Source organism: Ictidomys tridecemlineatus, chromosome 12 (assembly GCF_052094955.1).
Source record: "Ictidomys tridecemlineatus isolate mIctTri1 chromosome 12, mIctTri1.hap1, whole genome shotgun sequence".
NCBI classification, from domain to species: domain Eukaryota; kingdom Metazoa; phylum Chordata; class Mammalia; order Rodentia; family Sciuridae; genus Ictidomys; species Ictidomys tridecemlineatus.
In genome coordinates, this window is record NC_135488.1 from 17,417,768 (window position 1) to 17,444,137 (window position 26,370).

The 26,370-nt window shown below is 60.1% G+C and overlaps 2 long non-coding RNA genes across 6 annotated transcripts in view; one reads left to right on the forward strand and one right to left on the reverse strand.

Moving 5' to 3' along the window:
- The first annotated feature begins 594 nt into the window (after window positions 1-594).
- On the forward strand, window positions 595-7,087 carry LOC144369076 (uncharacterized). Of its 5 annotated transcripts, none has more exons than XR_013428533.1 (4): window positions 595-1,505; window positions 1,629-1,757; window positions 3,245-3,841; window positions 4,447-7,087. It is a non-coding gene; the product is annotated as an uncharacterized LOC144369076 (long non-coding RNA). The 5 variants fall into 5 exon arrangements; XR_013428532.1 differs by having other exon boundaries at window positions 595-1,489; XR_013428535.1 differs by having other exon boundaries at window positions 595-1,489; window positions 4,514-7,087.
- LOC144369075 (uncharacterized) overlaps window positions 7,007-26,370 on the reverse strand; it is a 100,855-nt gene continuing 81,491 nt past the window's right edge. Inside the window, exons 11-19 of the long non-coding RNA XR_013428531.1 lie at window positions 25,460-26,336; window positions 23,318-23,447; window positions 21,380-22,965; window positions 19,865-20,028; window positions 19,221-19,326; window positions 17,984-18,757; window positions 16,634-16,911; window positions 14,871-15,397; window positions 7,007-14,690 (exon numbers count right to left, since the gene is read on the reverse strand). This is a non-coding gene — a long non-coding RNA (uncharacterized LOC144369075). The remainder of the gene's footprint in view (window positions 14,691-14,870; window positions 15,398-16,633; window positions 16,912-17,983; window positions 18,758-19,220; window positions 19,327-19,864; window positions 20,029-21,379; window positions 22,966-23,317; window positions 23,448-25,459; window positions 26,337-26,370) is intronic.

Here is a 26,370-nt window from a genome sequence, read left to right on the forward strand (position 1 = left end):
GTGCAGGGCCCCTGCACAGGCCACACAGTGTCCAGAGGCAAGACTGGGTGCCAGGGCAGGGGAGCCAAGGCAGCTGGACTGGGGGAAGTGGTCACCCTGCTGCTGAGCTGCCCTCTGGAAAGCAGGACCACCTCATTGTGCTTTGGGTCTTCAACCCTCTCGGCTGATGGACTGACGACGGCTGTGCACGGTTGGCAAGGAGAGGCCTGGCTCTCGGGAGCTGAGGTGGCTCCCTGTCTCCGTGGGACCTGGGTTCTCGACTCTTTCACGGGAGTAGAAGATGCCGGCCCGAGACGTTCTGAGGCAGTGGGCCATCCCCCACCGTGAGCCTCCTTTGCGGGTCCGTGGAGGGCACCCACCCTCGGTCTCCGTTGTCCTGACGAAAGCAGGGCTTGCCTTGCCCCAGGCCCCGGGGCCAGCGCAGGGCAGGTGGCAGGCAGCCCGCAGCCCCCACCCCTGCACCCGGGCTCCTGGCGCTCCCTCCTTCCCTGTGCAGCGGCGGATGATACTTGACTAGTTGCCAAACATTCTATTTTGGTCTCTGAGCTCATGTGACTGAGCCGTGACAAGGAGGCCGTCTTTCACACTAGCCGAGTCACGGGTAAGGCTCTGATGTGGGTATTTTTGGTGTGGGTCAGAACTGTGCTGTTTCTAAATGTTCTCTTTCTCCTCCCCTAAAACCAGCAGGAGGCCCGGAGGGGAGGCAGCTGAACTTCGGAAAGGGGGTCACAGAGGAGCCTGAGGCAGGGTCTGGGGGCCCCCTGCAGGGTCGGGGCGTCCCGGCTTCCCTCCAGCCCTCCTCCAACACGGGCTCCCCACACACTGACTTTGTGAGCTAAGCGTTCCTCATGCCGCAGTCCCTGGTCTTCTAAGTGACATTGATTGAGAAACCTGAATGGGCGGCGGTGTTTATGAAGGACACTCAGCACTGACCGGGCACTGAGGTTGGGGCTTGCATATTGAGGAGGAGCATCCTGGATAATTAACCTCTGAGGCCTGGGGACCCCAAAATAGTCGGCAGGGAGGCCTCCAGGAAGAGCAGCGAAGTCAATGCGGTCAATTATTTGTCATTTACAATTTAAATAAACCCCCGTGATCCCATTAACATCTCAGTCAGAATCGGGTAAGCCGCTGTGTGAGGTGTGAGGTGTGCAGTTGTTTTTCTGGGACCAGGCCAGCTCCTTCCTGGACTTCACCCGGAAGGACTGGGAGGACTGGGGCTTCTCAGCTGTGGGCTGTGTCCGGAGTGGACTGGACCCGGGAAAGGAATCCAGGAAGTGAGGGTGGAGCGGAGGGTGCCAGGGGGTGCAGACAGGGAGGAGGCGGCTCAGGGGGGCAGCTGCAGGGCAGGTGGGGCAGCAGGTGAGGAGGAGGGTGTTAGAGGACCCCCCTCCCCCCAGCCGGCCAAGCACAGGCCCCAGCAGGAGCGCGTAGGACTCTCCTTTTACCACAGTCCAACCTCCACCTTCTGTCACCTGCCTGGAGTAAGGTGATGAGCCCTGAAGGTGCACTTTGGGCAGGGCGTGGTGAGAGAGGAGTGGCCCCTCATGGGCCACTGATCGGCTTGGGCTGTCCAGGGAAAACTTTCTGAAAAGTCTCATGTGCTTTTTTTTCATTTTTTTTTTCAGTATTATTTTCAAAGGACCAGCTGGCAGTTGACAGCTATTGAAAGGAGAAAAGATGATTACCAAATCAAAGTGGGACGCCAGCCATGTGCTATGGGGACCGGAAGAAGGAATCGGAGCCTTTCCACCTCTGTGAGTTGGGATTCCACCCCTCTGTGTGTGTGCATATGGGCGTGTGCATCCGTGTGTGTACGTGTGCTCTGGGGACCCACAGCCTCAGGGGTCGAGGAAGGCCTGTTCACACAGAGAGGCTGCTGAGAGGGGCCCCGCATGGACCCCCTGGGTGGTTTGCACCCCGAGAGGAAAGCCCTGGACAGCGTTTGTGAGCGCTGATGGGGCCGCCCACTGTGCCTCCTGCCCCACCGCCTCTTGGCTGAGCATGTGAGGTCTCAGCTCCATCTGTGGCATCTCCTGACCTCGCATCCAGCTTAGCAGCAGCCTGTGCTCCAGGCAGACCTTCACCCAGCCTGACCTCAAGAGCTTGATAAGCTCTCCATTATTGGACTTCCGGAGCTCTCTTCTGGTGGAGAGGGAAGAGAGAGGCTTACCCCACACAGGGGCCTCTGCTCCCCAACACCTGGGCTGTATTTCTCCCAGGAGGGCTGTGGGACCAGAAGACACCCCTTCAAGTCCACCAAGAGTTGGCAAGAAAGACCCTTGATCACCAAGGGACATAGGGGACTCCCCTCCAGGCTCCCCTGGCCTTCCATCAGGAGTCTGACCTCTTTGTCAGGAGTCAGGACTCTTCCAAAGCCTTGCTCTCGTTCTCCATGGTGAGAGTCAGAGATGGCCCAGTAGCTTGGTGCTGACACCCAGGTGTCCCCAGGAGAGTCCTTCCCGGCCTGCCTCCGGGTCACACAGCATGGGGCCAGCTCTGATGGTGCTGGATCTTCCACCTGGGGATGCCCTTGGGTAGCTGGAGATGACCGTGGACTCCCTGGATGGCTACCCAGGAGGGCTACCCCATGCACACTCACAGAATTCTGCAGCTAAGTCAGTGGCACCGTTGGGCCATCCAGGGCTGGGCTGCCCAGTGGAACTTCCTGTGGTGTGGAACCACCTAGGTGGCCACTGTCCAACATGGCGGCACCAGCCACACATGGTTGTGAACACTTGAAGTACAGCCAGTGCAGGTGACCAAAGGCACCCCGAGAAGTCCACTTGGGGAGTCACAGCACATCTGTTAGGACCACAGTATCACGGAGCCTTGTGGCTCCCGGGTGCAGGACACACCCTCTTGTGAGGATTTGTTAGACAACCACCCCCCAGAGAGGGCCAAGCACAGGCCCCAGCAGGAGCGCTGGTGACTCTCCTCTTTCCACAGTCTGTCACCTGCCTGGAGTGAGGTGCTGAGCCCCCTGAAGGCACACTTCGGGAAGGGGGTGGTGAGAGAGGAGTGGCCCTCATGGGCCCACGGGGAGCCCTCGGCTCTAGCTGACCACACAGCTGGAGAGGGGTGGGCTTGGGGGCAGCAGGTGTAGCATGGAATGTTCTGGATGAGCTTTGGTCATGGGGAGAAGGAGGCCAGAAGGAGAAAGCAGTCAGGGCGGGTCCCAGGCCGGGGCAGCTGGCACTGGGAGGTGATGGGGAAGGCCACCACCCTCTCCTCCTCCTCCCAGGCACCCACCTGCAGCCCCAGAGCCACCAGATCACGTGGCCTTTCCAGCGTCGGCAGGGGATGGCCTCTTCTGAAGCCAGTCGACTGCCCAGCCTTGCTGTTGGCACTGAGTTCCAGGCTGTACCGGTGACCTTCCCAGCCCAGGTGCAAAGCCATGACCAGCTGGTGGCTCCAGGTGGCCTGCTGGTGGCTGGGCAGGAGGGGCTTCTAGCTGGGGGAGCGAGGAAGCCAAAGCCAACCCCAGCCTTCTCAGAGGCAGGTCCACTTGGAGAGGCCAGGAGCGGCCCCCAGCCCCAGTGAAGGGGAGCACCGCAGCCTGGAGCAGGTGGCTTGTGGGCAGCTTGACTCGCATGGTCAACACAGCAAGCCCACGGGGACAAGGACACCAAGGCCCAGGAGGCTCAAGGGAAGGTGGGGCTCACAGCCTCACTCCTGGGACAGAGGATCCAGGCTCCGACCAGGCTCCAGCCCACACAGCCAGTGACCCAGGCGAGTCCCTAACCTCACCGTGCCTCAGTTTCCACGGCTGTAAATTGCTCAAGCCTGGGCCTCGTCAGACCCTGGGGATGGCCCTCCTGGGCCGGACCAGCCTTCCCAGGTCAGTCTAAGCACAGGCGCTCAGGCGGCTGCTCCACAGCACAGCAGGGAAGATCCGCTGCCCAAGGGCCTTGACCCAGAGGGGGCTGTCCCTCCTCTCTCCCCAAGGGCAGGGTGGAGGCCAAGGGGCTGGGCACGGGGCTTCCAGCCTCCTGTTTGAGGTCATCAGCTGAGTCAGTGGGTGTTCACCAACTTCATCTGGACCCCAGGTGACATCCTTGTTCAGAGAAGAAAATCCAGGAGCCATGAGGGAGGGGGGACCCCCCTCCAGGCCAGAACCCCAGTGCTCTCAGGGGACAAAGCCAAAACGCATCCAGGAGAGCCCTGCCTGCCAACCAGAAGGCCCAGGGGACTGTCCACGGGAGTCCTGGCTTCTCCGAGTGGAAGGGGGTTCTCCCTACAGGGGCGTGGGGCAAAGTGCCTGCTGTCCCTTCCCACTGCGTGTTCAAGTCCTGGGGCCTGGTGACCAGGGCGAGCCATCACGTCAGTTGGAGTTCTTCCTGGGATCTGGCCTGTGGTAGGGACTGAGCTGCATTCCCCCAAAGTCCACCATTGACGTCCTCGCCCGCCCTTGCCGCCTCCGAATGTTCCTCTGTTTGGAAATAGGGTCCTCACAGATGTCACTGACCAGGACAAGGTCACAGAGAAGTGATGCAGACTTCCTTCCTCAAAGGCTCACGGAACACAGCCTGTCACCCAGGAGAAGCCAGGGGAAGACCAAGGCGAGGCCAGGCTGCTTGTCCCTCCAGCCAGGCATCCTGGGGACTGCAGCCAACCGCCAGAAGCTGGGAGAGAAGCTGGGAGAGAAGCTGGGAGAGAAGCCGGGACGCGCTCTCCTCCCACCAAGGGAACGCGCCCTGCTGACACCTCCGCTCACACCTCTGCCCTCCAGACGGTGAGAGCAGACGCTGCCTGTGAGCCACCATCTGGCATGGAGCAGGCACAGCTTCCTGCAGCTCAGGCAGAGCCAAAGCTCCAGGGCCCGGGGGCCGCCAGGGACAGTTGTGCAGCTCAAGCTGGAGCACTGAGCAGCCAGCTGTGCTGAGGGGGAGCCCAGGCACCCTGGTGGCCCCCAAATCCTGTCCCCTTCCCCACAGCTCCAGGGACCAGCCCTGCCCTCCCCTGGACTCCCTCATGTCCGGCCAGCTCCCTTCTCCATCTGCTGGGCATAGGCACCCTCTGAGGGTGGAAGTGGCAGGGGACAGCAGGAGCTCACTGTGGGAGCGTTTTGATGAGGCTCGTCTTCAGCGGTGGACTCCTGAAGGCCAGGGCAGGCTCCCAGAGCTGAGCACTTTCCCGGGGTTTCTGGCCCCAGGCAGCCCCCGAGACGTCCACCAGGGCAGACACACTGCCGTGTCCTGTCCCCAGGCCACTCCCGTTTCCTCCTGGGCAGAAGCTCTGCAGCTAGGGCACAGGACTGCACCCCGGTGGAATGGACGTGGACCCTGGTCTGCCTGGGAACACCACAGGTGGCCTCTGTCCCTGGATGGTGACATTCCTGCTGTGCAGTTGGTGGAAGAAGGAAAATGGAAGCCTGTGGGCCTTAGACCACACGATGGTGATGCTGAAACGGCAGACCCTGGACCCGGCCTTGACTGCTGGCTCCTGGGACGTGACGCGCCTGTCCTGGGTGCTCCCCCAGTGGGTCTCCATGAGGAGTGAGAGCCTCCAGCCTCCAGGTGCACAAAGGGGACAGGCCTGCCCTGAGGGAGCTGCTGGGACGCTCTCCATGGTCCTGACCTACGGGCAAGGGAGAGCCCACAGCAGACCCTAAGGAGGGGCAGGAGGAAAACAGGAAGTCACCTCCCTCGTCACCCCGAGTCCTGTTCTGCAGCTCCCCACCCCAAGCCTGGCCCAGCAGTTCTGGGGAACCTGGCCCCCGGGGTGCAGAGCCCACCACTCCACCTCGCAGCCCTGGAGTGAGTATGTTAGAACTCTCAGCCACGCAGAAGTGACACTGAGGTGGTGACCGTGCCTGCTACGTCATCTTTCTTGGTCACCTAGGAACAGCCTGAGCCATGGCTTCCCCCTCTGGCTGGGGAGGCTCCTGGTCTTCCATGGTGGGGAGATGGACCACAATGCTGCCCAGCAGGGACACCTCAGGGGTCCAGCTCTTGGTGCCAGCAGGACCTGGGAGTCACCTGAAGGGTGGGAGGTTTTCAGAAGACACACGCCCACTCCTTCACCCCTGTAGGGATGCCCCGGCAAACATGGCAGAGTGGGTGGCTTAGGTGACAGAAGGTATTGTCCCACGGCTCTGGACACAAGGAGTCCAAGACAAAGGGCCAGCAGGCAACAGCGCTAGGGATCGTCTGACCCAGGCCCCTCCCCATCTCCTGGTGGTGACTGGTGATTTGGTAGCAGAACCCTCACCCCCACCTCTGCCCTTGGCTTCACACAGCCTGGTCCCTGCGTGGGTCTGGGTCCAAATTCCCCTTTTCATAAGGACAGTCACATGGGATGAAGGCCCACCCTGATGACTTCAATTCAGCTTGACTTCCTCTCCAGGGAAGGTTATGGGGGGTCAGGAACAACCTGTCTGACTGGGGACACCCTCCCACCCACCCCCAACTTAGGAACAAGTGGATGGTTTGGCAGGAAAATACGAGTCAGAAAGAACAGAACGGGAGCCCTGGCAGCTGGGGGGGTCCACCAGGATCCTGACTTAGAGCCACAGCCAAGGTGGGGCCCGAGTTGAACAAGCCCCCAGGCCCCCGGGTAACCCACAGCCTGATGGCCTCACTGGTGGTCAGGCAGGTGCAGGGACAGCAGCCACACGGCCCTCGGAGAATCCCTGACCCTGGGGCTCCTGCTGGCAGCCCTCAAGACCCACCTGCCCCTCCTCCATTCGCTCCTCCCCCCCAGCCCCCAGCCGCCCAGCAAGGCCGGGACAGGGAGGCGCGCCTCAGCTCGGAGAGGAGCCTGGTCCCCCCGCCCCCCACACATCTGAGCACAGCACCATAAATTGGGAGCCCATGACAGATGGGTAAAGCCGTGCAGCTCAAAATAAATGACACCATAATGTCTGTTCAGAGACTGAGTGACAGAAACGTGCTCTCAAGTCCCCCACGGGGCCCTGCCTCCTGCCCACTGGCCTTGACCCCCACCTACCGACCAGCGTGCCTGAGTAGGCACCTGCTGAATACTGTTGGACGACACAGGCGGATCAGAGGCCAGTCTGGCCTTGAAATTAAACATTCTTTTCTTATGTTTCATAATTAAAACGTTTTTGGTTTTATGAACCTGAGTATGAATGGTAACAAGTGTGTGAATAAATTTTTTAAAATGAATTCTGTGAAGAGGCATCTCAAGGGACTGAGGCCAGCTGCGCAGTCTGAGGGAAGAGTCCTCCGTGGCCACCTCGCTTCACAGGCCAGCTACAAAGCAGGGGTCCCTGGGCACCCTCACTGCAGACCCCTGGCTGAAGATGTGAAAGTGTCCCCAAAAGTACTATCATGTAACTCCCCAGAACACTCAAAGCACAGGACAGCAACGCCTGCATTTAGGGTTTTGTGACAGCAAGAAATACCGTCTAGAAGCACTTGGGGGAGAGGTGGTGGAGAGGGAGGGTGGGAGAGTGCCCAGTGCGAAGCCCTGTGTCCCCTGGCCTTCTCGCCCCAGTACCAAGGTGTGACCCTCCACACCAGTGCCACCCATCGGGGAAGCCTGCCTGAGCATCACAGAGATCCTGAGCACTCAATGGGCTGGTCACCAGCCACGTGGCCACTCTGACTCCTGCCGTTCCCCTCCAGGAAGTCAGCTGAAGCCCCTGTCCCCCACCCCCAGCCTCCATCCTGGTCTTTCTGGCCTGACCAGCGGCCTTCCTGAGTCTTGTCATCAGTATGGAGTAGCCAGGGGCCTGCCACAGGTCAGGCTGTCAGCACAGGACATGACAAGGGGCCGAGGCCACTTCCCAGGACTAGGACAACGGGCAGACCTGTGTTCAGGTGGGTCGCAGTCTTCACGACACTGTGACCTCAGCTTGCGTTTCCCGTGTGAAGGGTGCGTGTGTTCTGGACACCTAAGGAGACGCGTGGGAGAATTTGTGGCAGAGTTATTGGACATCATGGAGGTGTGGACATGGGTGACCACACACGGCTGCCCGAGACATTCTGTCTCCAACAGTCTCCTTCGACAGAGAGCTACCCCCGCAGCGTAGGGCCTCTCAGTCCCGGTGAGTGGCAGCCGCAGGCTGCAGGGAGGGGCGAGCCTCATGACAACCCCTTCCCTTCAGAATCCAGGGTCGGTTATCAAACATTGCTCCCGATGAGAGCTCCTCCTCCCCAGCCTTGTGCAGGAACCTGAAGACTCGCAAATCCATTTTTAAATATTCAAAAGGCGCTGTTATCTACCTAAGTAGATGGGCTGAAGCGCCAGGAGCCGTTGCTGAACAATCAAAACACGCTCAGTGGGGGTTACAGGTTGAATTGTGCCCCCCCCCCAATTCTTAGGCTGAGTTCCCGACCCCCAGGCCCTGCTGGGTGTAGGGTCGTGTAGAGGAGATTAGTTTAGGCAAGGTCATGTGGACTAGGGTGGCCCCCACCAGTCCGCCTGGAGCCCTTATCAGAAGAGGAGACCAGGACCCAGGCTCACGGAGGGACGGCCCTGGGGTTCAGGGTGAGCCCCTGTCTGTGGCTGAGGAGAGAGGCCCAGGGATGAAGCACCCCCCACATCCTGGACTTGGCCTCCAGGTGGTAGGAAGCAAACGGTACTGCCCAGGCCGCCCCCCAGTGTGCCAGGGCAGCGGGGTCAGGGGCACTGGCCTCGGGTGGAGGGAAAACACGTCCCACAAACACACCGTGCCCTGTTGGCACGAACCTGGCTTCTCCCAGAGAGATTGGCAGAAAGATCACTGAGCCCCCATCCAGGGTGAGCCCCCAGAGGCCCTGGCCCGACCCTCTATGCTCCACCTGTTGATTTAGGAGGTGGGGCATCACTCACCCGAGTTCTGCCCGCAGCCTCATCTTGGCATTTTGACCAATGCCAACTCCGGGGTGTACCTGGGCAGCCCACCCCACCCCAAGTCCTGGAGGCCATGATGAAATCACTACACCCAGCCCAGGGACCACTCAGAGAAGAGGGTTCTGAAAAGTGGGAAAAGAGAGGAATTGACCATCCGTCACTTGGAGAATCAGGCACCGAGGCGATCGCGTCCATTTCAAGGATCATTGTTTCAACTGACCGTGTGTTTCCAGCCCTCAAACGGGGAGGCCGGAGAGGCCAGCAGGGAGACCGGGCAGCCCGGCCTGATGGGTGCCACCCCACAGTGTCTCTGACTACAGAAGCAGCGCGCAGGCTCACAGGAGACGGGCGGGTGCTGGGAAGTCCATCCACCCTCACAGAGATGAGCTTAGGGCACTAGTGCAGGACGGTGAGCTAGACGTGCTGTGGGGAGGGAGGTCTCTCTGCCAGGAAGAGGAGGAAGGAGCCGGTTGATGGAATCAGCTTCTCACTTCTGCCCTTGGTTTAAGGGACGCTGCTCTGACCCTGTTCCCATCCAAAGCTTGGTTCGCCTCTAGGTTCATGTCAGCGGGAGAGATCCCCAGAAGGGTAGTCACCAATCTCAGGCCAGTCGCTCAGCGGGAAGACTGCCCTGCTCCTGGAGAGCAGCAGTGCCCAGGAGGGCCCCCCACTGACCCAGGCTAGAGCAAGGTAACAGTAGACCGGAGAGTTTCCCACTCGTCTCTGAAAGTAGTCACACCTGGGCGGCTGCCAAGGGCTGGAGCTGGGGATCGGCTCAGGACGCCTCCAGTCCTCGTCTGCACCTCTGGAGGTCATCTGAAGGGTCTGTGCACTTGACAGCCCATTCACTGGCCTGTGCTGGCCCTTCAGCTGCAGCCTGGTCAGTGCCCACCTGGACCCAGCCCTGGGAAGAGACCCCTCGGCCCCCGTGCTGTCCAGAGCTGTGTGTAAGCGCGATCCGGGCGAACAGAAACGCGTTTCCTCTCTCCACTGGCTCCTCTCCTCTTTGCCAGGAGACAGACTTTGCTCTCCGCAGGCAAATGCATTTGGCTCCTGAGTAAAGACGGGAGATTCCAGGTGTTTCCAGGCATGTGGGCACCCCCGACAATGGCCCCATTCACTGCCGTTGCGGCCTCTTGCCTGGCTCCACGTCCTTGGTCACACATGGTGGGGATCGAGTCTCTCTGCTCTTTGTCCAACAGCAGGTTTCTGCTGAGCTTCCAGGAACCAACCCTGGTTGTGAGACTCAAAAGAGGCTGGGCACAGGGGACGGTCAGCCTGGCCAGAGCTCCAGGTGCTTTCAAAGGAGCAGGTTTTCCTCCAGGAGGCCACCGTCCATTAGAAGGAAAGATGGGCAGGTGTCATTCATATAGCCAGGGGCACGGCCAGCTCAGTGGTCTCCTGGGGCAGCCTTCAGGGACACCACTATGTCCACACGACTTCTCATGCCCATGATTTTGGGCCAGGATAAAACACAGTGTCTGAGACAGACCTGGGCCTTGTGTGACTTGGATTTATGTTCCAGCCCTGCCACGTGCTGCAGTGTGACCTCACGGTGTCCTTGAGCATATGAACTCACAGCTTCCCATCAGGTTGAGGGACAAATGAGACGCATAGCCCACAGATGTCTCCAGTAGCCCCGCCACACACAGCCCTTGGTCCACCAGATCCCACTCACTGAGGACCTCACCCACTGGGGACCTCCTCTGGACTGGGCCCTGTTCTAGGTGCTGTGGTCACTGCAGTGAATAAGAGACCAACATCCCTCCAGCAGTGGTCAGCAGCACCCATCATTCCTCAGGTCAAAGGCCTGAGGATCATCTGCTGTCCCTTCATCCTGGCACCAGGGCTGACTAGTCATTTGGGGAACATTAGGTAAGACCTGCAGACAATTTTTGTTGTCATAACTGGGGAGGAAAGGATGCTACTGGTTGGGAAAGGGTAGATGCCAGGGTTTCTAAACAGCACACAGGGCACAGGACAGACCCCCACGACAGAGATCCAGCCCCGAGTGTGGACAGTGCCGAGGCTGAGAGCCCTGCCTACTCCAGACCATCAACACAACCACAGGTCACCTCCAGCATGTACCCCAGCCCCACAACTCATCCCCAAACCATAGTCACCACCATCATTACTGTCACCACCATCACTATCACCATTGTCATCATCACCAACATCACTGTCACCACCATCATCATTACCACCACCACCATCATCATCACTGTCACCACCAGCATCACCATCATCATCTTATCACCATAAACATCACCGCCATCATCACTGTCACCATCACCACCATCATCATTACCATCACCACCAGCATCATCACTGTCACCACCAGCATCACCATCATCACCTTATCACCATAAACATCACCGCCATCATCACTGTCACCATCACCACCATCATCATTACCATCACCACCAGCATCATCACTGTCACCACCAGCATCACCATCACTATCATCACCATCATTGCCATCAATGTCACCACCATCATCACTGTCACCACCATCATCATCACCACCATCACCACAACCATCATTACCACTACCACCATCATCATTACTGTCACCACCAGCATCACCATCATCACCATTATCACCATAAACATCACCGCCATCATCAGTGTCACCACCGTCATCATCACCATCACCACCATCATCATCACTGTCACCACCAGCATCATCACTGTCACTACCAGCATTACCATCATCACCTTACCACCATAAACATCACCACCATCATCACTGTCACCATCACCACCATCACCACCATCATCATCACCACCATCACCAGCATCATCACTGTCACCACCAGCATCACCATCATCACCTTATCACCATAAACATCACCGCCATCATCACTGTCACCATCACCACCATCATCATTACCATCACCACCAGCATCATCACTGTCACCACCAGCATCACCATAAACATCCCACCATCACCACCATGTCTCAAGGGGTGACCCTGCCCCAGACTCTGGGCTGGGTACTGCTTGAGTCAGCTTTTTTGCTGCTGGGACTAGGAGACCCGACCAGCCCAGCTGCAGAGGAGGAACAGTTCATTTGAGGGCTCATGGTTTCCGCGACCTCAATCCACGGATAGCAGGCTCCATTCCTCGGGGCTCCAGGTGAGGCTGCACATCATGGCAGTAGAGTGTGGTGGAGAGGAGTGGCTCCCATGGTGACCAGGACACAAGCAGAGAGGGGACCCACTCACCAGATAAAAGTCAGACACCCCCCAGCCGCAGCCCAGTGCCCGCCTCCTCCAGCCACACCCGCCAGCCTTCGGCGACCACTCAGCTCATCCCTGTCGGGGATGAGGTCACCGACTGGGGCAAGGCTCCCACAGCCCAGTGATGTCTCCTGAACCTTCTTGGGTTGTGTCACCCGTGAGCTTGGGAGGACACCTCAGATCCAAACCATAACAGGTGCTTTCCACACATCTCCCCATCGCATGTAACTCCCCCACTCCCGGCCACACACACACACACACACATACACACACGCACATGCGCACACACACGTGCACACACACATGCACACGCACACACGCACACACACGCACACACACACGCACACGTGCACATGCACACGCACACGCGCACACGCACACACACGCACCCCTCTGTGAGGAGGACATTGCTGCCCTGACTGCACAACCCACGTCCCACCAGCTCCGAGTGAACCTGCCTAAACTCTGCAATAGGCTTCCTGGCCGTCAGAGGACCTGTGGGACCTGAGGGTGAGTCACTGGCCTCCTGTCCCCCAGCTTGCCTCCCTGTACGTGGGGACATAATGGCCGTCAGAGGACCCGTGGGACCTGAGGGTGAGTCACTGGCCTCCCTGTCCCCCAGCTTCCCCCCCTGTACGTGGGGACATAATGGCACCAGCTTCGCTGATTCGGAAGGACCCCATTAGTGGGCCCATGAAGCAACTGGAGTAGAACCCAGCAGAGTGAGTCCTGGACACGGGTCAGCCAGGCCCTGGGATGGTTTTAACGAGGACACTGAGGCCTTCGGGGGCGAGCACCTCCCTCTGGGTCCTCTGGGAAGGGCTCGGCCCCCGCCCACCACTGCACGAGGCACGGTTGCCCTCAGGACAGGAGACGCTCGTCTTCCGAACGACCAAGACCTGGCTCCCGGCTCTTGTTCCAGGCGACCTCAGAGAGGAGGATGTCCTTCTGGTTTCTGTCCATGCTCTAGAAGCGGCAGACGCCCTACGCGAGGCTCCTGTGATCCCCACGGCTTGACCTTTCGGGAACCCCATCCTCCTCTCCAGCCTGCCGAGGCCATGTCCAGGAAATGTGAGACTTCTCGCCACCCCTCCCCGCCCGCCTCCCGGCCAGTACCCTAATCACCGCCCCCCGGCCAGCTTGCTGCTTGCCCAGCGAGTGTGGTCTACGTGGTCTACGAGACCAGCCTTCCAAGAGCAGCCACCGAGGCTCTGGTGGCATTTGCTCCTCTGTAAATCAGCCTGTCTGCAGGCTGGGAAGTGCTCTGAAGTAGTTCAGATTAAAGTTCTGATTACAGTGGAGAGGCAGTGCAGCCAGGGCCTGGGCGGCCGAGGGAGACGGAGAGAGAGAAAGCCATTATCCCCCATCGAGGGGATCCCCGGCCCTGAGGAGGGAGGGAGCCCAAAGTCTGTCCTCCACCCTGGAGGCAGGGGCTGGCCTCGGAGGTGCTCAGAAACCTCCGGCACAGAGCCCTGGGAACCGGCTGCAGGGAGACAGACTCCCGCCTCCCACGGCCCTCCCACCCCCCAGAGCCCAGCATGGGCCGTCTCACCACGCTGGCCCTGGACCGCTCTTCCCTCCTCCCCCACACGCCTGTGGCCCTCAGCTGTGGCAGAGCCGCCCCCTCAGGAACCCTTCCCTGGACGGGGCAGCCAAGCGGCCACCTCTATATGGGCCTTTGTGTCCACTCACATCCTCCCGGGGATCACCCTGCTGGTTCCCTGGGGCATGCCATGCCTGTGTCCTGGACACAGCTCTGGGCATCTGGGGTCCCTGGAACACCCCAAAGAACCCCAGGAGAACAGCTGAGTCCTCGGTGCCTTCAAGCCCAGAGGTGGGGAGGCCAGAGCACTCCCTGGCCCTTTGGAGAAGCCCCAGGGACACAGCCATCCTCGGGGACTAAGCAGGAGGAGGAATGTGATGTACCAGAATCTCAGGGACAGATGGGTGGGTCCTGCCCACCACCCAGCTCTCCTCCTTCTCTCCTGCTTTGGGTCCTCCTCGCCCGGCGTGGGGTGATGGCCGCTCCCACCTGGATTCTTGGAATGGTCCCTGGTTTATTCTTAAATTCTTCCACAGGGCAAAGACAGACACGTTTGCCAAAACTGACCCTGAACCTGGCACCAGCTGGGCAGGGCCTCGTACTGTGGGTCACCCTGTGGGCCATCCCAGCAGGCCCTGAGTTGAGAACTGCTGGCCACTTGTACCTGGGAGGGGACGGAACCCGCTGGGCCCTCCTCTTATCTGTCTGTGTGCCAGCCCCTGGCCAGCACCTGGCCACACGTCCCAAGGAGAAAGCTGCTAGAACCTCACTTTACAAAGTCCTCAGCCTGAGCCGCACTGGCCAAGCGGCCCTCCTGGCCTGGGCAGGCGCAGATGGTTCCAGAACTCAATTTGCAGAAACCAGACCCTGAAGACCCCAGCTACGTCCAGCGCAGCATCAGCATGGAGCGGAACCCAGAGCTGGACAGCAATGCCTGCCCTGCCCAGGGCCTCTGTCAACAGGGCGTGTGGCAAGAGGCGTCCCTAGCTGAGGGGAAGCCATGTCCCGTGGAGAACTGGCGTCATCTTCCAGACCTGTCACCTGACGGTGCCATATGGCGGGGGGAGGGGACGCTCCTTCTGCCAGTGGTGCTCCAGGTGACTCCTGTGCTTGGAAAAGATGAGCAGGGCTCCCAGAGTGTCCCAGACACAGCTGTCCACGCTGGCCAGTAGCCCAGAGACCGCAGATGGCCTCAGCAGCCACTGGAGGTGGGGACAGGGACACGTGGGCCATGGAGCCTCTCTTCCTCACCAAGGGCAGCTTCCGCTGTGTCCTGTCATTCACCTTGAACTAAAGGCCGTGACGGGGGAAGCCCAGAGCCGCCCGTCCTGCATTTCCTGACGTCCTGCGGGCTCCCGGCTGGCTGAGGATGGAACCTCCCAGGTGTCCCTGTGAGTTTCCAGGGCCACAGAAACCAGTGCCACAGACCAGGGGCTTGACCTCAGGAACTTCTCCTGTCCTAGCCTGGAGGGCAGAGGTCCAAGGCCAAGATGCAGGGGGAGGTCCATCTGGGGCCGTAGTGGCCTGGGCCCTGACAGTGGCCATGGCTGAAGTCCTTCTTCCCCAGTCGTCTGTGTCCAAATGTCCCTTTGTATTGGCACTTGTTCATGTGGGAGGAGGGCCACCCTCACGGGCCTGATGAGTTTCCCACAGAGGGGACTGGCTGACCTCTGTATGGTGTCCCCAGTAGGTCAGAGTCACAGGGACTTCCAGATGCGGAATCCCCGGGGGACACTGTCTCTTAGGGTCTGATCTGGAACCGCTTGGTCCCCAGTGTGGTGCTGCTGGAGGCCAGAACCTTCAGGGGGGACCTGGTGGGAGGAAGAAGGTCACAGGGGTCATGGGGCCCCAGCCTTGGCTAACACCGTCCAGCCACAGCACAGCCCGTGGGATGCCCAGCGGATGCCCCCAGAGCAGCTCAGAGGAGGGAGCTATCCCAGGACCTGGAGATCGGGACAGGCCAGCTGATGGGCTGGCGGGAGGGGCCAGGAGATACCCCCATTCCCCAGTGGCCAGGGAGCTGCATCCCAGAGTCCAGAATGCGTCCTGACCAGAGCCGCCATGGACGGACCTGTGAGGTCAGTTCCCCTCTCAGGGCCACAAGCCACCCTCACGATGCTCACGGGGATCCAGCTTCCGTGACCTGGTGTTTGTCTGTCACACACAGATGCAAAATGAGCTCAGCGGAAAGATCCCCGGTGGTTAGACGGCAGCACCTGACGCTGTGCACTCCTTCTTCACTGATCCAAGAAGTATTCTGAGACCCTACTGCGTGCAGCCTAGCTCTGAGGGCTGAGGACGCTCATGATTTTAGGTCCTGGGAGCCCCCGATGTCCAGCACAAACAGCAGAGGCTGCACAGGGACAGCTTTACTTCTGCTGCCCAGGTTGTTTGGCAGCCTTGCTGCATTAAGTCCCAGGGGTGACGCTCCTTGCCTGCTGCTGCTCTGCTCGCCACAGTCTTGTCTCCCAAGAGAGCCCTGTGGTTCAAGATGGCTGCTCTAGCTCGAGCCATTTCAGCTGCATCTAAGCCAGCATGAAGAAGGCACAAAGAAAGAATGTGTGCCTCTCCCTTAGAGTCACTTCCCGGGAGGTTCCACCCACAGGCACTAATGTTCCACAGGCTCTAACAGCCCTGGGGCCACATCAGCTGCAAGGGGAGCTGGCACCCAAGTCACCCCCTAACTAAGCAAAACCCCACGGGAGCAGGGCCAGCTCACATGGCCAGAGGGCAGCTCTCCATAGCCTGAGAGACACCCAGGCTCACAAGCCCCCACCCATGCTTGTTCCGAAGCATGGCAGGGTCCAAGTCCAGAGCTCACAGTGTCACCTCCCCATGACGAGAAAGGCGGGACAGGCGGTCACCTCCCTTCAGACCTCTCTCCTGTCCCGTCCTGTGATGTTAGGGGCAGCTGAAATGCCTCTCCAGGCCCTCTCCAGAGCCTCCTCTGAAACCTACCCCTCCCAGCGTCACTCAGGGCTTGTCTTGGCCAAAGCAGCACAGAGCCCCGTCAGCGTCCTGGGGCTGCTGCACCACATCACACCAACCTGTCGCCTTTGGACGGCACAGAGCCCTCCTCTGGTGCCTGGAGGCCGGAAGTCTGAAATCAAGGTGTCACAGGGCCATGCTCCCTCCAGACACTCCAGGAACGCGTCCCCTGCCTCTTCCAGCTCCTGAGGGTCCAGGCCTGGCGTTGCCTGTGGCCACCTCACTCTGTCTCCGCCTCCATCTTCTTGGCCTCTCCTCTGTGTCTGTGTCCCTTCTGTCTCTTTAAGGACACCCGCCATCCACTGTGCCCTCTGCTCACTTCCACCCAGACTCGGTTCTGCAGGGGAAGCAGGGGTGGAGACTCGGGGGAGCCGGAGGGACCCCCCACAGCAGGGCACATGGTGGTCTGAGCCGAGAGCAATGGAGAGCTCGCAGGAGCTGGGACACAGCTCTGACGAGGCCAGCCGGGGGCCGGCTAAGGCCCTGACGAACACAGTTAAGAGAAAGTTCTAGATGAGCCCAAACTGGGATTAAGCAGGAGGGGTCAGCTTGTCTCTGAGGGGCACCGGGAGGAGCCACAGCCCATCAAGGCACTGCCCAGAGCCCTTCTCAGCCATGGCTACCAGCCCAGGTCATGTCCAGGGCCCTGACTCTGATGTGTCCCCATGACCTTGTGGCGTTGGTAGGAAGAGCCCGCACACCTGGTCCAGGTGTGTCTAGAACAGGTGAGGAGAGTCCCGCCACTCGATCCCTGCAGGAGCGCTCCGACCCAGGGCTTGGACAGGGCAGGCCTGGGAGCCTGCATTGCTCCCCCGTCCCTGAGAGAACCAAGCCGCTGGGCCCCAGAACGACACCAGGAGAGGACTGCGGAGGGCAGTGAGCACGCGGAGCCTGCTGGGAAGGTGCTGGGCTCGCCCTCTGGCCCCGGCCCTGGGCCGCAGGGTCAGAGGGCAGCCGGGTTCCAGGGCCCTCCACCGCCCACCCTTGTCCAGCGCCCACCAGAGGCCCCGGGCCTGAGTCTCCTGGGTGGACCTTGCCCTGTCGGTCCTCCAACCCATATGGAGTCGTCCCTCCAGGTTGCCAGGAAGACCCTCAGACTGGAGCAGGGGTGCAGGAACCTCCTCCAAGCCCCGCGGTTGTCCTGGGCAGGCACCTCCCGCCCCACGTGCTGACTGACGGCCCCATGTGTTTTCTTTACAGTGGGGCCGTGTCCAACCACCAAGTACACAGTGCTATTTCAATGATAATCACAGGCTCCCGAGCCTGCGCAAGCTCCACTATCAGCGGGTGCCTGGGCCACCTGGCAGGGGAGGACGCGGCCCCCCACCTTGGGGCACCTCACAGGGCATCCCTGCAAAACAGACTGTGACTCTGTAGGCCCACCCCATCCTCACGGACAGTCGACTCACAGCCCTGCCTGTGACCCGTGGCAGTGGGGGACTCGCAGCCGACGATCCAACAGCTCCCCGCAGCCTGTGTGCCAAGCCAAGCTGGTGGCCAGGGTGGATGGCCGGGGCCTGCCTGCACCTCCCTGTGTCTCCTCAGCCACAAAGCAGATGAGAAAACAGCCTGCAGACTGCGCGCAGGACCCAGCGAGGTCCCGGGAGACGAAGAGCCCGACAGCAGTACCCAAAGCACAGGGCAGGGTCCTCCGGTGGCTGTGACCAGCCAGGTGGCCCTGTCAGTGCCTGCACTGGGCGGGTGGGGGGTCTGAAAACAGCGAAGCTCCGCCCTGCATCCTGGGGGGCCTCTGACGTCCAGGGCCAGCAGGGCCGGCTCCCCTGACAGCTCTGGGCAGGACCCTTCCCGCCCTGTCCATGGGCCTCACTGCAGCCCCTGCCCTCGTCTCTATACCGCCTTCTCCCTCTGCGCCCCTTCCTCTCTCTTAAAGGGGCACCAGTCGCTGGATTAGGGCCCCTCTCATCCAGTGTGACCCCCCTTCCTAAGGACGTTTGCAAAGACACAGAGTAGCCAGCAAACTCAGGTGTCCAAGAAACGCCTCCAGAGTCCTCCTCCAGGTCCCGGCAGCGATGCTGGGCAGGCAGAGGTGGTGGCTGCCATGGTGCGTGGAATGGGGCTTTCTGTTACTTGCCAGCCTCCCGGTGTCACCTGGGCGCAGGTTTGAGAGCCTCTATCCAGGCCATCTCAACAGCTCATGGCCAGGTTTCTGACTCCTTTGTCACCTAAAAGCATAGCTCTGCTCTTCCCCTGCTCCATCACTTCCCACAGCTCCCTACTGCCTGTACCAGCCACTAGCATTAGCTCTCCCTGCTTCTCTGGACACTGTCCACTCCCACCAGGTCCAAGCACACCTGTAGCAGCCCAGCTTGGCCTGTGGGGGCGGCTTGTCACTCCCCTTCTCCACCCATTCGTTGGCTTGGTCAGCTGACATTTAGGATGATTCACCACGCGTGTCCCAGGTGCTGTTCTAGGTGCTGGACTCAGAGTAGCCAGTAAACCATCCCTGCCTCCCTGTCCTTGTGGAGTTCTGGGGAACCACCCACCCCTCCAGACCCACCGCTCTCAGCATCGGCCCCAAGGCCCTGGCCCACACTGGCTGCCCTGCTGAGGCCCACCTCCCCTAATCTGTCCAGCGCCCACACACACCTGGACCCCAGTTCCAGCCAGGGCCTTGGTCCTGCTCACCTCTGACCCCAGGTGCTTAAACTCTCCTGAGACTGGAGGAAGTTGATCAACGCGTCCAAGGGAGTACTTGGTGGCTGGCCCAGACTGTACCCCAGCTCAGGGGGCCCTGGAGAAAGGAACAGGACCCAAAAATGTCATGGACACGGAGAGGGAGGGTGCGACAGACTGAGAGGAGCCTCCTGTGGGAGAGGCAAGGGGCTGGCCGGTCGGCTCCTCCCGAGCCTGACCCGACCTGCTGCAGGGGGCTCCTGTGTGGAGCTCCCAACCTGGCCCCTCGGCCAGCGCTGAGCCGTCCCTCCCCTTCCCTCCCATTCTCTCCCTCCCATTCTCTCCCTCCCTCCCTCCCTCCCCTTCCCTCCCTCCCTCCCTCCCTCCCCCTCCCTCCCTCCCTCCCTCCTCATCTCCTTGCTCTCTAGCTGCTCTCTGATCTCCACACCCCTTGTCCTTTTCAAGAGCTAGCCAAGAGGACCCGAAGGACAGCTAAGTCACCTCCGGGTTCCGTGAGCCCCTCCCTGCTCTGCACACTTGGGTCATTTCTGGGCAGATGAAGGATCCACAAGACTCAGACCCACAGGGAAGAGGCCCAGGGAAGAGGCCCTGCACAGGACAGAGGAGGCAGAGAGCAGAGCGGCGCAGCTCCTCACCAAGAGCAGCAGGGACTGGCCACTGAAGCTGGGCAGGGCAGGAGGACCCTCCAGTGCCTGCAGCGGGAGCTGGCCCTGCACACCTGGACTCCGGACTTCTGGGCCTCTGAAAGAAGAGCCTTCTGTGGTTCAGAGTCCCCTGGTGTGGATGTTGGTTCCAGCAGCTGCAGGACACGAGCAGAATAAACCCTAAAATGCCAATCTCCCCCTGGCCCTTGTGCTCAGGCTCCTCCCGTTTTCATCACACACAAAATAAAGATCAAATCCTCAAGGCGCTGAGTCTCCAGGGCCCTGCGTGGCCGCCATCCACAGCCCGGTCCCTCTCCCGCTGGCCCCAGCCATGGAGGCAGTGCTGACTCGGCCCCTCTGCTGGATGGCTCTCCCCTCCTCGCTGCCCACAAACTCCCCTTCAACTCTGTCCCTTTCTCTCTAACAGGGTTTCAGCTTGGAAAGACTTAAACACATGAAAGAGAACCCCCTGCCACAGACCCCGCCCGGGACCACAGTGCAGCACAAGGAACCCCGAGGCCCTACGGCCAGCCTCTGCCCCCTCTGCCTCCTTCCTGCCCCTGTTTCCACCTCTCACTCTCCGCCTGCCTCTTCCCTCTGCCCCGTGGGGTGTCAGGAGTACTCAGCAAGTTTCACAAACAGCACCCTATCCTGCGACTACTCAGCAAGCTGCTTTGTTGTCAGGGTCTGACTGTGGCCCATCCACGTTGATAAATGTCCATGGGTCCCTGTGTTTTCCCGGGCGGGCACTCTCTCTCCTGTCTCTCGTCCCCCTCCCTCTCCTCACCCAGCCCCCAGCCCCCACCGTCTCCACTCCCCGCCTGCAGAGGTGAAGCCCGGCCTGGCACCCCGGCTCTCCCTAGACGGGGCTGCCAGGCTGCTCTTTGCGGGTCTCTAAGCAGGCGTGTGGATGTGCCTCTGGTCACCGTCCCAGGAGAGAGGCCAAGGGTGGCAGTAAGTGAGCGGTTTCAGTTTTACTGCCCATAATCCAGTTACTCTCCTGGGGGCTACATCAACTCCACGCCCCACAGTGGAGAGTCCACCCGCCTTTCTGCCTCCGCTCATCCAGCAAGTGCTTACTTAACTCCTACCAGCAGGAGATGACCCGCAGGTGCTGAGCAGCCCAGCACAGGACAGGCAGAGTGGACACCGGGCTGTCCTCCTGGACCACAGGCCCACAGCTGACCAGTTTGCCCTGGGGAGAGCCAGGCACAGCTCTGTGCCTCAGTGTCCCCATCTAAGGTATTTGATAAATTCTAAAACACACATGTAAGTAGAGATACCTGCACAGGTGTGCGTACACCTGCACAGGTACGAACACAGACGTGGACACTGGAACAGACACATAACCCAAGGAAGGTGCGAACACAGGTGCAGACACAGGTGACCCAGCACAGATACAGACAGCCATGTAGATGTGGGCACGCGTGGCCCAGGTGGCCTTGAGCACACACAGGCCCTGTGTGAGTGGCCCCTGTGCCTCGGGTTCCCACCTACAGCACCCACCAGAAGCCCGAGGAGGAGGATCCCACAAGATGGTGATGCAGGGCACGGGTCAGCGTCGAGGCAGTGCAGGGCCCACATGGCCGTCTCCCCAGGTCTAGGTCCTGCCAGCACAGACCAGCAGGAACTCACCGTTGTCAGCGTGGGCTTATGGCTCCTGGCAACAGAAGGATCACACACCGTGGGGAGCCCTGGGGCACATCCCTGAGAGTCAAGAGAGCGCCTTCTAGATTTAAGGTCACATTAGGAGATCTGAGGGTTTGGGGGACGCAGGGCTTTGCTCTGGATTGGGTGCTGCTGGAGAGTGGGGGTAATTCGGTGTCTGCTGTCTTCATTGTTTGAATGTAGAAGGTTGGGACAGTGGGTGAGGGTGGAGCTTTGATTGGTGAAGAATGTGCTGTCACTCCTACTGGTCAGGCTGGGGCAACTGGTCCTTCTGTGACCTGTGTTCAAAGTGGTCATGGAGTGACCGTTTACGCATTAGAGCAGGAGAACTCCGAGGCCCCTCCCTCCCATAGACCCTGCTGCTGTAGTCACTGGGGTCTCTGGAGGGTCCCCCACCCACTAAACAGGCTTCTGACTTGGATCCTTGCTCAGCGACCCTGTGGTCCCAGGGGTGGCTGGCCAGCCTTCCCCCCACCAGCCTGCGTGTCCCCCCGCGGGGTAGACACTGTGGTCCCAGGGGTGGCTGGCCAGCCTCTCCCCTCCCCAGCCTGTGTGTCTGGTCTTCCCAGAAATCCTCAAGGGAGGAGGTTCCCAGCCTCCTCAAAATCCAGAGGACCTGGACTCAGGCAAGAGGGACGGACACTGGGAGGGCCTCCCTCCACTATGTCCACCCCGTGTGACAAACAGAGCAAACCACCAGCTCATGTGGCCGGCAATGGTGCCCACGTGGACAGGTGGACGTCTTTTAACTCAGTGATGGTAGTGGGCAGCGCAGTGTCCCACAAAATCATGTCCACCCAGATCCCAGGATGTGGCTTTATTTGAAAACAGGGTCTTTGTGGATGTCATCAAGCTGAGTCCATAAAGGATTTCGTGGCCCTTGGCCCAATGACTGGCATCCTCAGAAGAAGAAAGGACACAGAGACCCAGGAAAGCAGGCCACACGAGGACAGAAGCAGAGGAGGAGTGACACTCTTCAAGCCCAGGTCTCCAAGATGTCAGCAGCCACCTGAAACCCGGAGAGAGGCTGGGAAAGGGCTCGATCCTCCCTCCCAGCCTCGGCAGCACCACCCCAGCCCACACCGGGGCTTCAGGTCCTGAGAATGGGTTCTGCTGGTGTGAGCTGCCCAGTGCACGGGGACTTGACATGGCAGCTCAGGAAACCTGCATAGGGACCTTGGTGGCCGTTCCCCTGCCTACTCCCCGTCTGTCCCCGAGGGTGGAGGACAGGGACCCTCCCTGGCATGGCCAAGCCCCCTCATCCCCGGGCTCTTGCTCAGGCACCCATCCTGCCTTGGCTAGGTGGCGGCTCCTGCTGCTTGGCCCATGGAGCCACCCTTGGGTAATGACCGTAATCATGTGACTGTGGTGTTGCTGGCACTGGTGATCTGTCATTGTTAACGTTTATGAAGTGACTGGTCCATCTGCAGCAAATGATAATAATAAAAAATAGGAATTGCTCCCCTCTGATGGCCACGACCCGCAGGGAACCAAGCATCCAGGAAGGAAGAAGGGCCCCAATGCCCGGGTAGTGCCGGGACAGGACCAGCAGGTCACTAAAGACCCCAGGCTCCTGTTCTCAGCCCTAAGAGCCCCTGGAAGTTGTTGGCTGATGCTGACCTCTAGCCGTTCCAGGGAGGCAGGAGAAGGTGGCCATCCATTGGCCATCGGTCAGTGCCCGTGACAAGCCCAGATGGGTCAGGCAGACCCAGAAGGAGTTGAACCCAGACCTGTGTCTGCCTCAAGTAAGACCAGGGCTCGGGGCCAGATACTCACGACTTCTACGTGGGGTCCTGGAGCCAGGGAAGGGGTAGGGTGACTGCATCCCCCAAGGCAGGCACAGGGAAATCACAAGTGCACGTCACTCCTGGATGACCAGTCCACCGCCATCTTCACTGCCTCCATGCTATGAGAGAGTCAAAATGAACAGTGTCAACAGGGAGCCTCACCCACTGCTGTTGGGTGACAGAAGCCCTGTCCCCCCACCCCCCTGGGGACCCCTCACAGGATGCGCAAGTCTCCATATGGGTTTCAGAGGAGACCTGCACAGACTGCCCTTCTGAGAAGCAGCAGGTGGCCTCTGCAGCGCTCCACTGTTGGGGTCAGGGCAGTGTCCCTCAGCTGTCCCTCATCTCAGGAAGCACCTCCTGCCAGCCCCTGAGGCTTCAGAGGCCAGCCCCTGTCCCAGGCCAGCCCCCATCACAGCGGAGGCCATCCCCTGTCCCAGGCCAGTCCCCGTCACAGCAGAGGCCATCCCCTGTCCCAGGCCAGCCCCCGTCAGAGCGGAGGCCATCCCCTGTCCCAGGCCAGCCCCCGTCACAGTGGAGACCTTGATGGAATCCACACAGACTGGATTTGGGCTGGAGTCAGTGGGTCAGGAGGAAACAGGGGGCTGGGGACAGGGCAGCTTAGGAAGCCAGGCCAAGGCCTGCAGGACGAACCGCCCAGGACCGTGCACACATTGGGTGGCTAATTCAAGGACATGCTGCCCTCAGTGTCTTTGATCAGGACCTAAAAGTTCTTGTGATGACCAAGTCCCTCCAGGGGCCAGGCCCTGGGGACAAGCTTCTGTGTTCACATTTGAGATCAAGACTCGGACAGCAGGTGCCGTTCCCAGTTTGACAGGTTCCAGTTGGATGGGGAGAGCCCCTGGCCCAACCCCTCCATCCGGCCAGCTGCTGTCCCAGTGTGGACCTCCCAGGGGGCCGGGCCTGGCTGAGGGAGGGCACACCTGGAGGTACAGCATAAACAGCGACCAGGCGGGGCCAGCAGCCTAGGACACACCTGCCGTGACACACCTGCCCAGGGAAACCATCTTTGCCTGGAAGGAGAAACTCGCTTCAGAGGACGATTGTAAGAGAGAAAGGGACAACTTTGCAGTGGGAGGGGCCGTTGCCATGGGAGGGGCCATGCAAGAGGGAGGGGCCGTTGCCATGGGGAGGAGAGAAATCTGGGTGCCTGTGACCAAGTCCCTCTCTCAGGGGAAGGGGCGCTGCAAGGGGCCTGAGCAGGAAGAGGCCGTGACTGGAGGCTGGAGTGGGAGCTGCCCACACTGGCCACACCCCGAGGTGCAGTGCTGGCCCTTTGACACAGGCCACAGAGTCAGCCACCGGTCAACGGGGATGTACCCTGCAGGGGGGCTGCAGCCAGGCAGCTCCCACCCCAGGAGCAGTGCTCCAGGCCCGCACAGCTCAGCCTGGAGACAGCTGCCAGCCTGAAGGGGCAGGAGCAGCATCTATTTCAGAAACATTTTTCTGCCAAAGCATCACAGGATCCCCAGTGAGCTGCAGCTCCCCGACCTCATCTCTGTGACAGCATCCACCCTCTGTGGCCACCTCCCCCTGGGGCTGCACCACAAGCAATTATCCCGGTCTCTGCTGCTGAACCCTGTCACTTCCTGTGTAGGGCCATCGAAGACAGATCCCCAGGGGCCAGCCAGGTGCCAGCTGGCGGATCAGAGAAGGTAACAAACAGGATTGATATGTTTAATCTAACGCCAGGACTGTTCACACTGGGAAGGACGGGGCTCCGATTATCAGGATTAGACAGCTCTCAGCAGACAGAGCTGTCCAGACCTCACCTCTCCTGTGTGAAGGCTCCATTATTAAACCCAGGCCCGGCCCCCGAGCGCTTCCTCAAAGGAAAACGTGTGCTTTGTCAAAGGTCTCCAGAGATAACAGCCCCCTGTCCCCTGTCTGACCCCTCCATCAACAAACAAGGGTCTCCGTGTGGGATTGCGCCTAGCGTGGCTCTCTCACCCCCTTCCTGCTTTCTGACTTTACAAAGTGTCCTGAAGGAGAGAGAAAGCTGCTCCCTCCACCGCATCCTCAGCCCGTGGCTTGCTGGCCACAGCATCCCCTGACCCTGCCCGGGGCCCTGCAGGCAAAACCAACAGAGTCTAAAGACACTCAGCCTCACCGTTTTGAAGTTGAGATGGCAGGAGCCGGCAGGACTGTGGGGACCAGGGACATGAGGGTGGCCCGGCAAGTCCCTGTTGTCCCATGTCAGGGTATCCCACCCGAGGTCCAGTGTCAGCATCAGTAGCATGCACCAGTGAGCATGCAGGTTTCGGCCATGCCCCGGGCCCCTGCATCTGCCCTTTAAGTAAGCCTCCAGGTGATTATGGTGTCGACCAGAGATTGAGAGCTAATGGCCTCAACCTGTGGGGGTGGGGGGGGTGGAAAGCCCATCTGCTTGGGCCACATGACCAAGTGCCCTCGTCTGGGTGACTTCAACAACCCAGTCCTGGAGGCTGGGAATCTGAGATCAAGGTTTGGCTGGTTTCCTCTGAGGCCCCTCCGTGGACATCCCCTCCTGAGCCCTCACATGGCTGTCCCTCTTAGGACACCAGTCTTGTAGGGTGAGGCCACCTGGTGACCACTTAATCATTTCTGGAAAGACACCAAATACAGAAGCCCTTTGACGTATGAAGGGGTCACCCCCAATAAGTCCATTGTAAGTTGAAAATACACTGAGTCGAAATGCATCAAATGCCCCGGATCCACCCAAGAGCCCGCTCAGCAGCACGGCACGCTGGAGAGGGTCACTTGCTCCCCTGGTGGTGGCAGGGCTGAGAAAACTGCCCAGCTGTGCAAAACAGGACCTCACCCATGCCACCAACCCAGGAAGGATAAGATTCAACGTTCCAAGTGCAGCTTCTACCGAATGATTCCAACTCTGCAGCATGACGGAGTTTAACGTGTAAATTGCACCTTCCGAGGTTGGGTCCTTCTGCAGTCCAGTCTGAGCTCCAGGGTTAAGACTCAGCATGTGAACTCTGGTGGACACATTGGCCCTAACAAGAAGCCAGAAAGAAATAGATCAAGCCA